The following is a 12,156-nucleotide window of genomic DNA, read 5'->3' on the forward strand; positions in this document are numbered from 1 at the left end:
ATTTGAGGTTCACTTGGATCTTATGACTACTTAAAAAAAGGAAAGGTAGACCTTTTGTTCTCCTGTTTGCTAGATTTTTTACTCTGTTGTCACCTCAGAAAAAAATTCCTGTGTATCTAATTTCCTTCATTATAAGCTCTAATTTCCAGTGGTTTATCATTCAGACATTTTCAAAGCAAAAATAGTGAGTCAAAAAGAATTCTCTGTGAATTAAACTGTCACCTTTGGTTAGTGTTTCTAGAATAATACATTTTAAAGTAAATTAAGCTGAACAACAGTCAAAGGGAAGTACTTAGGCTTGACATTTTTCCTCACAAAGCTCACATGAAAAACTTTAAATTGTCTTGTAAATTAATCAGAAAATCTTAATAGGCACCTGTTTATTTAAAAAATATGAAAAAATACTTTAATAACTATTTGAGTAGAAGTTTCTACCAGGATTTTTCCACTATCACATAACTTAACTATAAAAGGTGCCTAATTCAGTAATTCACCCCTAGCCACACCAAATATTTGCCAATTTTAAAACAATGTTGTGGAAAATGTTTTATTTCATGAAAATAGCAACTTTTCAAAAATATTATTGAGCAAAAAGGGAAGTGAAATTATTTTGGTTTAAAAATATAATAACCACAGATATTTTTTAAAGAATACCAAATACTTAGCAACTTTTTAAAGTTTATGTATTTATCGAGAGAGAGAGAGAGAGAGAGAGAGAGAGAGAGAGAGATCGTAAGTGCAGGAGAGGGGCAAAGAGAGAGGCAATGAGAGAGAATCCCAAGCAGGCTTTACACTGTAACTGCAGAGCTCAGTGCAGGTCTCGAACCCGTGAACCATGAGATCATGAACTGAGCTAAAATGAGGCGCCACAACAACTTTTTAAAAGGCTGGTACTCACTTACCTGGTCGAATGACCAACTCTTGGCCTTTTGTATTTAAATATTACAGGGAATGCATTAGCAATGATTTATTGATCTCAGCCTGTAAGACCTGAGATGAAAGTTTAAACAGGAATGTGAAGTTAAATTTAAAATGGAAAATATATTCATTTTAACTTCTTGGTTTTAAAAATGGTTTCTTCTGATTTTAAAACCAGTAAATGTACTTTATGGAAAAAATGATATACAGAAAAATAACACAAAGAAACTAACACAGTATAATCTCACCACTCAACCAGCATCAACATAATGGTATATTTTTGCACAGACTTTTTTTCTGTTTATACATAAACTCATTATTTTCAAACTGGAATTATCTTATATTACTAGTCTTTCAATTCCTTTTTGCCTCCTCCTCCTTGACACCATGTTCTCCTCCTTTATCAACTCAAGTGCCATTTTGGAGTGTTTCTTAATTAAACTGAGATGTTCTAGGAATTTTATGAACAGTGTCACACTTATTCCATCTGATATTAGGAGCAATTAGCGAGAAAGATATTGTTTCTACGTTTTTAGACATGAGAAAATGAAGACTCAGAAGTCTCAAGTAAACTCACCCAGGAATTTAAACTCAGGTTCAAATCCATTCTCTCTGACTCTATAGGCTATAGCTTCATCCCTACCCAACTCTATCATTTTTTGTTTGTTGGTTTTATTGAACCTCCCATGATAAACATTTCCCTGCATAATTTTTAAAAAATCTTTAAGAACTTATTTTGGAAGAAAAAGCATCATAGAGAAGGCTGCATGCTTTATTCTATTAAAAACAGACTTTCCTGTGCTGGCATCCTCCCAACTATGGTCCCATTAAGGGCCCACAGTCTTGTTTATCCTAGCCTGCGCTATCAGGGCTAGAAGCTAAAATGTGCCTGTATCTAAATCAAAGGAGGAGGAAAAAGATGGTTTTTCAAATATAGCCAATTTTGCAATTTGCAAAGCACAGTTAACTCTCTGGGTATTTACCATCGTGTAGCACTAGGAATTACCTTGACTTCCTTATTTTATGGAATACACTCAGCATGGTATGACTGTTTTGGGAACAAGGATTTAGAAGCAAATTATCAAAAGCCTATTCCTTGATATTTATGTTTATCTACCTGTCCATTTCCTATTTTATCCCAAATGTAATTGTGTGGGCCATCCATGAGGAAATAGGTCAAAAGGAATTGATTCATTAATGCGTGTGTGAAAAATAATACAGATTCCTAAATATTTGTATCTCCTTTAGTTCACAAAACAGGCATCATCCCATATAATTAACACTTCAATTACTAGCAACAACCTTCTCATAGCCCAATCTTAACAACTCCTTAGAGACGCTTAAAAATACACATGATCATTAAAGTGGACATTGCATTCGTTAGTGTATTCTGTAGTGACTAAAACCAATCTGACTACAAATTAATCTTTAAAAACCAACTAGACTTAATACGGCAAAAACAGCCACGGTAAAGTGCTATAATCCTCTTGTATTTTTATGCATGATCCTGAACTGGCTGAAGAAAAGTAACAGCCGTAAAGTTTCAAGAATACTTGCTCAACTGACATATAACAGGCAACACATACCAATAATAAAATGAAAAACAAAACAAAGTGATACGGAAACACAACACCAACTCGTTTACAAAACCTACAGGCATTAACAAATGGCACAACAGGTCAACAGCACATACACACCTCAGATGAAACTCTCTTAACAGTTTTTGGCACCACGTTGAAAAAAAATTGCCAATCGGAACCAAAAAAATCGAATCGACAATGAAGTTTATCCCCAATGGTTTTTGTTTGTTTGTTTGCCTATTTGATGTTTAGAAGATGCTTCAAACCACACACTATACTTACCAAAATATCCTTGCCCTGCTTCCTTGCTGTAAGCTTCAATCCCAGCCCTGGACAGAACTACTCTTCCCTAATCTGCAGTCTTTTTGCACATTTTATTTTTTATCTTGATCCATTTTTCCTCTCTTTCTCACTATCAGTCTACTTCCTAACTCTTTCTTCAATGTCCTCTAAAACCTTAAAACATTTTGAACAGTTGCCTTTATGCCCTCTGTCTCAGTTACTCCATCACACACTCTTCTTACGTAGAATTTACTCTTGATTTTCATTTGCCTGCAATCATAACCGGTTGAAGGCTTGCCTCCTTTTATCCCTTGTTATGGTTTGACTGTCTGCTCCCAAACTACATACACTGGAATCTCAGTGACTACTGTGATGGTATTAGGAGGTGGGGTCTTTGGGAGGTGCTTACATCATGAGGGTAGAGCCTTCATGAATGAAATTAGTACTCTTATCAAAGAGGCCCCAGAGAGCTCCCTAGCTCCTTCCACTGTGTGAGACTACAACAGGAAGTTGGCAGTCTCCAACCCCAAGAAGAAACTGACCACAATCTGACCATGCTAACACCTGGATCTTGGATATCCAGGCATCAGAACTGTGAGAAATAAATGTAATTTGTATGCCACCATGTCTCTGGCATTTTGTTATAGCAGCCTGAATGGACTAAGACATCCCTCATATTTAAGATCATGTAGCAGGTAGATATTTTGGTATATTCGCTGGTGGTTCCCTCTGTTTTTGGAAACTATGTATGGGTACTTCCCTGAACATCAGTTTGTCACCATAAAGATGCAAAGGAAAAGATACTAAGGCTTAAATACTGTGTTTCTAAGTAAGCGTCTGAAATCTATGGAACAGATCAAAGGTGTGCATTGAAAAATCATCAATATATTGAGTACCAATGACATGTTATCTATGCCATAAATAAGAGTTGGGGAAAACTGGAATATGATACAGAAACAGTCTGCCTCATCCCACAGTTTAATAGCTGGAAAAAGCATGGGACTGAAAAGAATTATAGTGCATAAGACCAATAGCCATTATTATGAGTTTCTGAGGAGGGACTATATCATCCCATTCCAACTCTGGGATCAAGTCTCAGAGACCCTAGATATGTGGGGTGTAATCTCAGAGCTGAGAAGATCTATGCCTGGCTTGCTACGATATGGCCTGGGAGGTTGAAGCCACTGAGAGTCCACCCTACCCCATCTCAGTAGCACCAGTGCAGTAGAATCAGCAATGGATAAACTGTGAAAGCAAGTGAAAGTAAAGGGTTGCTCCTTGACACTTGAGGCAACCCTAAATTGAGATGACAAAGGCACAGGAATGGACATGATACCCAAAGGCTTGACAGATTCCGATCATCTCTGCTAGTACTTTAGCAGAGAGGCCAACAGCAGAAATCGATAACATGAATTCACTGTATCAGGAGAAGACTCCAACCGAGGATGACTATGGACCTGTCACCCCTAATAATTGAATGTGACATAAGCCCCTTGAAACTTAGAGGCTGACATGTCATCATGACCAACATATTGTCGAACATCATAACAATCAATGCCTTCACTTCAAAGTTGTTTGACCTGCTATGTTATCATGGCTTTGAACATCACTTTGCATCCATCCACATAGCTAGTTCATGCCTCCTCATCCACTTTGAATTATTCCGCCCCATGAATTATAGTGAATTACTCCCTCTGACCAGAGATTACTATTCTTCAACCCTCTTATCCCACTTTAAAATTCAACAAATGTTTATTATCTACAATAAGAGAGGCATAACATGAGGTTTGAGTGAACAACGATTTCTGAAGCTTACTGTCTCCTCAGGCAGATGAACAAGAAACAAGTAAGTAAGTTAAGTAAATACGTTGGTAAGTAAGTAAGTAAATAAGGATTATAAGATTTCAAACACTAGGATGAGAACAGAGTTGCATAAAAGATAATTTCAGGGTGACTGACATAGATAAGAAGCCCCTTCTGAGGAGGCAACATATGAGGTAAGTCTGAAAGATGAGACACAGTCAGACACTTGAAGAAGGGAGGTGGGAATAGATTTACAGATAGAGGGAACAGTATGCACCAGGTGAAACAGGGAGAAGAGAACTAAAACAGTTAGTGGCCAAGGAGGGATAAGGAGTAACCCACAGTATAGATGTTATTCCAAATGCAACAGACTTTGATGAGTTTTAAGTAGAGGAAGGCTATGATCTAATTTGAATTTGAAAAAGATCTCTCTGGTTATTGTGAAAATTTATGAAGGTGGGCAAGAGAGGCAACAGGGAGACTCCAAAGCCTCATCCCATTCCTGTAAACTCTTAACTTCTCTTCATGGTGGCTATGACCTCACCATCAGATGTGTCTCCCTGTCTCCCTCAAATGTTCATCATACTTGTCTTATCAGTATCAGTCTTGATTTAATTCAGTTTCTCATTCTCCTAGTTTCTTTTTAAAGTCATATATAATTGCTGAAGTGGTTATAGAACCCTGCCCTCTGGGACTTCAGGGCACACGGCATTCCATTATGTTCTCTTTCCTGCTTCCTTCTGATTTCATGGGAATAAGTACCCATCCTCTTTTCAAAAACAGATCGCAAAATGTGGGCTCTTGAGGTTACTGACTACAGACCTCTCTGTGATTTTGATTCATTTCTTTTCCTCCTCATTTCTATACAGCTAGCAGGCAGTATGATTTAGTGGAAGAAAACCAGCTCCTGAAACTAGGCATTCAGTACTCAAGCCTCTGTTTCTCAGACTTTAGTATATATCAGAACCGACTGGATGAGCTTGTTAAAAAATGCAGGTTGTGGGGTGCTTGGGTGGCTCAGTCAGTTAAGCGTCTGACTTCGGCTCAGGTCATGATCTTGCAGTCTGTAAGTTTGCAGTGAGTTCAAGCCCCACATCGGGCTCTGTGCTGACAGCTCAAAGCATGGAGCCTGCTTCGGATTCTGCGTCTCCCTCTCTCTCTGTCTCTTTCTGTCTCTCTCTCATACACACACACATTTTCTCTCTCAAAAATAAAATAAACATTAAAAAAAATTAAAACTACAGGTTGCCAGGTGATTCTGACGCAGGTATAAAGTAGATTACATTTTGAGAAACTCCACTCTAGGCTCAGCACCTTCACTGTGTAACCTTGAGTTCATCAAGGTGCCTCTCTGAACATTTGTTCTTTATAGTAAAGCAGAGTGGATTAAACTGGTTATTCTCTGTGGATATCCTCAGTACTCACATTCTTCTAGTCTGTGTCTAGTATCTAAAGAAGATGAGGGGAAAAGACGCAAAAATAGTAAAACTGTATAAACTAAGAATAACTATCGCAAATTAAGAAATATTTATCATTGGGCTTCCTAAAAATAGAGACAAAAATGAAATAATAGCATGTTATAAAGTTGCTATCAAATAAAAGGAAAGGCACTCATTCTAGCTCTAAACTCTGAGAGGTTCTCAACCTGAGGTCCAAAGGGACAAGGGAAAGAGGTTCATGAATTCAGAGGATCCCTGAACTTGGACAGGAAAAAAATTACATGTTTATTTTTTATAATATCTAACAGAAATGTATCATTTTCTTTCTGTATGATTTTAGGCAAGTGAACATTATTAACAGTACTTGAGACTTTTGTCACAAAAAAAAGTCACAGATTTTTTTTTTTTTTTTTTTAATTTTTTTTTCAATGTTTTTTATTTTATTTTTGGGACAGAGAGACACAGAGCATGAACGGGGGAGGGGCAGAGAGAGAGGGAGACACAGAATTGGAAACAGGCTCCAGGCTCCGAGCTGTCAGCACAGAGCCCGACGCGGGGCTCGAACTCACAGACGCGAGATCGTGACCTGGCTGAAGTCGGCCGCTTAACCGACTGCGCCACCCAGGCGCCCCAAGATTTTTTTTTTTTTATAACACATGACACCTGTTCCAAGTGTCTTCATATACTGGTTACACTCATGACCATTTGGAAATGACAGTGGCCATTAAACCCTCTTCTATATTTTGTTAATGCATTAACAAACAATTTTGCCTTTAAGCACACCACAAATATATTTAGTATTTTTATAATTGTATTGTAATACAATTGCTCTTCTCTGTAACTTTGTGTGCTTCATAGTATAAATTTTAAAACAATATTCTAAGAAAAGGTCCACAGGATTCACTAGATTACTCCATGGCACAAGCAGTATTTAGAAATTACGTCAGGGGGAAAAATCATCTTAGATTCTCCCTAACTTTGTTCATTTTCCAGTTCTTCAGTGATGGAGAACTAATGGGCTTTTGTATTAAGGGTGTTAATATGGGTTTTATAAGATAGCTCTTTTCCATGGAATTTTTCTTCAACTTCTTAATTTAAGTTTATTTATTTATCTTTGAGAGAGACAGCATGAGCAGAGGAGGGTCAGAAAGAGAGGGAGAGAGAGAATCCCAAGCAGGCTCCACACTGTCAGCAGAGAGCCCAACGCGGGGCTCGAACTCACGAAACCACGAGATCATGACGTGAGCCGAAACCAAGAGCTAGACACAACCAAATGAGCCACCCAGGCGCCCCTCTTCAACTTCTTAATATCACTTGAGCAGTTTTGTCAAACAGTTGATATACAGTACCTAAAAAGAAAAAAGTCATTTATTGAATCTATGGATGCTATGTGAAATACTTAACGTGGCGTGTTTGTTTGTAAACTGAGAAAAGTAGTTATTCAAAAGCCTTGAGCGTGATTGCTTTTAAATTTGCTAGTTGTGCATACCAGCCAAGAGTTGTGACCTACACTTGAAAGCACAAGAAGAAGTTTAGTAAGTTAAAAAAAATAATCCTTTTCTAGAGTCTCTTTGTCAGTCAGTGTGCAAGCTTGATGAAGGAGACTCATCACTTGCACTGTGACCTTAGGGAAGTTACCTAACTTCATTGACCCTCAGTTTGCCCATGTGAAAAATGGGGATAAGAGAACATACCTCACATGGTTGTTAAGTAGAGTCAGTCACCCACAGAAAGCACTTAGCGTATAGCCTGCTATACAGTAAGTACCCAGTAAATGTCAGCTATTATTGTTGTTGTGATTATTACTATATTGTATTCAGTTATGATCTGTGCCTTTCCAAACTTCACAATGGATGTGAGGCTCTTACAGTGAAGCACAAATATATAAAACCCAAATATAACATATGATCATCATGAGATCAAAAATAAAAAGGCAGAATAAGTCTATATGGCAAACTCCTGGCTAAATAAAGCTACAGAATTAGGCTCCAGACAAAGCTCTGTGTTCTCTGCTATCTAGGAAATAAAGCAAACAATGGTTTATGTCACTTTTGCAATGTAGACAAACATTTTTTAAAGGTATATTCCACTGGGGTGGCTGGGTGGCTGAGTCAGTTAAGCGTCTGACTTTGGCTCAGGTCATGATCTCAGGTTCGTGAGTTCTACCCCTGCGTCGGGCTCTGTGCTGACAGCTCAGAGCCTGGAGCCTGCTTAGGATTCTGGGTCTCCCTTTCTCTGTGCCCCTCCCCTGCTCCCACTCTCTCTCATTCAAGAATGAATGAATAATAAATAAAGGTATGCAGAGCAGCCCTCCCCCCCAAAATACCTTACTTTGACTTTGGCAGAGTGGTTATTTTGAATTTAAGTTACTTAAATGTAAAAAGGACACTCTGACCCTCCTTTGTCTCTCTGAAAGCAGGAAATAAGTCTCCCACGTGAAAAGTGCCCTTACTTTACCAGGAGGTAAAGAAATATCCTTATAACCAGAGAGAGGGAATCCAGGGCCTAGAAGGCTGTCCAAACAAACCTTTTCACCAATTTACTTTACTACCCCAAGACCAAAGTTTTTTGTCTTGTCAATGTCTCACAAATTTATTGCTTCTTTCCCTAAAAGGTATAAAAGCCACCTGTTGTGGTCACTTCTCTGAGGCTTATATTTCTGTGAGCTTCCAAACACATGAATTAAATTCGTCTTTTTCCTGTTCATCTGTCTAATGTCAATTTAATTCTCACACCAGCCAGAAAAACCTTCAAGTATAGAGGAAAATTTTCCTCCCCAAAAGCTGTGTTATACACTGAATGTTTATATCCCTTCCCCAACCCACCGTCAAGATTCACATGCTGAAATCTTAATCCCTAGTGTGATGGTATTAGGCCTCCGGGAGGTGATTAGGTCATAAAGGTGGAGCCCTCATACATAGGATTAGTACCCTTATAAATGAGACTTCCAAAAATCCCTCGGCCTTGCTATCAAGTTAGACACAGCAAGAAGACGGACATTTATGAACCAGGATGTGGGTCCTTACCAGACAACGAATCTACCATTGCCTGGATCTTAGGTTTCTCAGCCACTAGAACTGTGAGAAATAAATTTCAGTTGTTCATAAGCCACCCAGTCTATGGTGTTCCCTTACAGCAGCCCAAACAGACTAAGACATATTGCAAATTCTAGCCTTTCTTACAGAATACCTAGTGTAAAAATACCCTATTAGTTAATAGTATAGTGAAAACAATGGTTCATATTTCCAAAAGATGTGACCATGAAACCCTTTTCACAAAGTACTTATTAAGATCCCAGAGACTTAATCTTCTGAACATGACTTGGGAGATATTATTGGTAGAAAGCATAAGTATTTATCAGTAAGACAAATTATCAAACTTTTTTTCCTACTGGTCTTACTTATGAAATAAATATATCGTTGGAGTCTTTGCCAAAGTGGAATTAATATAATAAATGATATCATCTATGGCAGTTTTTATAGTAAACAAAAAAAAAATATCTGAAGTGCTATAAGGCAAATAAATCCAAACAAACATAGTCTGAGCCCATTGTTGTGATCTGAATAATAAAATATCCCTTAGCCCCATGTGTCTTAACTTCGGTTTGCACAGGAAACATCCGAGAAATGTTAAAGTGCACAGATGATTGATTCTAGGTTGTGGGTGGGGCCTGAAAATCTCTCCTAACAAAATCTCAGTGATGCTGATGCTGCTGAACTGTAGAGGACAGTGTGAAAGGCAAGGCCTTAGTCTATTCTTTACTCATAGCAGCTTCCATAGCCAATTCTCAAATTCATAACAAAACGTAATAGAAAATATCTTCAGAGGGGCGCCTGGGTGGCGCAGTCGGTTAAGCATCCGACTTCAGCCAGGTCACGATCTTGCGGTCTGCGAGTTCGAGCCCCGCGTCGGGCTCTGGGCTGATGGCTCGGAGCCTGGAGCCTGTTTCCGATTCTGTGTCTCCCTCTCTCTCTGCCCCTCCCCCGTTCATGCTCTGTCTCTCTCTGTCCCAAAAATAAATAAAAAAAAAACGTTGAAAAAAAAAAATTAAAAAAAAAAAAAAAGAAAATATCTTCAGACACTGTTTCCAAAAAAAAAGCAGATAAGCTTTTCACGTCCCTTTTTCTTAAATCATACTTAACCCATTGCTGAGGGGGGGAACATTACGAAAGAGTCCATCTTTCACCAGGAGAGAAGCTAAGTTGTTTTCTGACGGTTTGCTTGATATCAAGTGTGGACTTCGAAACTGTAGAGGAATAAATGGTCAGCATGAGCCTTGAACTCTATACCATCAATGGTATCCTGCCAGGCTTTATCTCTTTCCTTCCTGCAGCTGCAAATCTTCCTTCTTTCCTGGCTTCTATTTGTCAGGCCCTTCCTTCCTCTGCCCTTCACAGCTGGAGCCACTGATACTTTCTTCTTCTGCAAGACACTGAGTTTTTAATACTGAGGGTAATATAATAGAAGGAGGAAATTATTCCCAGCAGCTGTGATGGACTTAGATCGCCACAAAATTCTCCGACACTTTTTTTCATCAAGAGGCAGCATCTAACTCTCCTCCCCTTGAAGCGTGGCTAGTCTTCGTGACTTGCCTGACTAGCAGAATACAATGAATATGATATTATGGGCCTTCCAAGGTTAGGTCATTAATAGTAGCCTTTAGTTTATTTCTGGGTTTCCTGAAATACTTTCTCTGGGAGCCCTAAGCGGCTGTGTATGCAAACTGACTAAACTGAAACCATCATGCTGGAAAAAACCATGTGTTCACTCTCTGGTTGACAGGCCCTGCTGAGCTCAGCCTTTCACCTCTCCTCACAAAGGCACTCTACATGTGCATGAAACTGTCTTGGACCTTCCAGACCATCCCATCCACTCTCGGAATACAACCAACAGAGGTCAACTGATACAATACAGAGTAGAAGAATGAGTGAACTGAACCCTCCCAAATTTCTGATCCAGAAAATCCTGACATAAAGTAATTGTTATTTCAAGCCACTAAACTTGTAATATTTTCTTAGAAAGCAACAGCAACCCAGAAAAGTACTCTAGGATCTCTCCGGAATGAAGACACAGCCTTGCATCATGGTCCTCTTGACCGAGACCCGAATATTTGCCTCTCTTTATGGACTGTTCTCCTGGGCCCCCATCCTGCTGCTACCTAGGCTTCTATTTAAAATATTACCCTGTCTCCCAGCACTCACTCTCCTCTTAGCCATGTTTTAAGTGCCCCAGGCCCTGTACTGCTTCATCTGCTTTTCCTCCCTTTCTTCCAGTCTACACTACTGAAATCTCAGGATGCTTTTGATCTGCTTATAAGAAGCTCCCCCAAAGCTGCTTCCATGCCAGTTTTCTGGGCCCCTTCCCTTCCTCTCAGGAGAGAGAAGTTTTTGCTTACCTCTACCAGTTTATCTACTTCAAGTCCCACTTGATTGTTCCAATTTCTGTATACGTGGAGCCACAGCGAGCACTAATCTCAGTTTAATACCATGCCAGGCCTAGGTGTAAGTGCCAAAGAATGACTGAATGACTACTGGATGAAGGAGTGAATGGATGGGAAGATGGGTGGATGGGGATGGGTGAATTCATAGGTTATGGTCTACCACTCCACTGAAATCAGAACTCATCAATACAATTAGAAAACCTAGGGGTGCCTGAGTGATTCAGTTGGTTAAGTAACTGACTTCAGCTCAGGTCATGATCTCACAGTCCGTGAGTTCGAGCCCCATGTTGGATTCTGTAATGACAGCTCAGAGCCTGGAGCCTGCTTCAGATTCTGCGTCTCCCTCTCTCTCTGCCCTTCCCCTGCTCACACTCTGTCTGTCTGTCTCTCTCTCTCTCTCAAGAATAAATAAACATTAAAAAAAATCTTTGGGGTGGGGGGCACCTGGGTGGCTCAGTCGGTTAAGCATCCGACTTTGGCTCAGGTCATGATCTCGCCGTTCATGGGTTCGAGCCCCGCGTCGGACTCTGTGCTGACAGCTCAGATCCTGGAGACTGCTTTGGATTCTGTGTCTCCCCCTCTCTCTCTGCCCCTCCCCATTCACCCTCTGTCTCTCAAAAAATGAATAAATGTTAAAAAATAAATAAATAAACCCTGAATGGCCTTTTCTCAGTCCCTAATTTAATTTCTATTA

The 12,156-nt window shown here is 39.4% G+C and overlaps 1 protein-coding gene across 16 annotated transcripts in view; it reads right to left on the reverse strand.

Annotated features, from left to right (window-relative positions):
• Positions 1 to 12,156, reverse strand: part of DMD (dystrophin) — a 2,138,536-nt gene that overhangs the window by 1,669,249 nt on the left and 457,131 nt on the right. The window lies entirely within an intron of this gene.

The sequence above is a fragment of the Neofelis nebulosa genome, chromosome X, assembly GCF_028018385.1.
Source record: "Neofelis nebulosa isolate mNeoNeb1 chromosome X, mNeoNeb1.pri, whole genome shotgun sequence".
Lineage (NCBI taxonomy): Eukaryota > Metazoa > Chordata > Mammalia > Carnivora > Felidae > Neofelis > Neofelis nebulosa.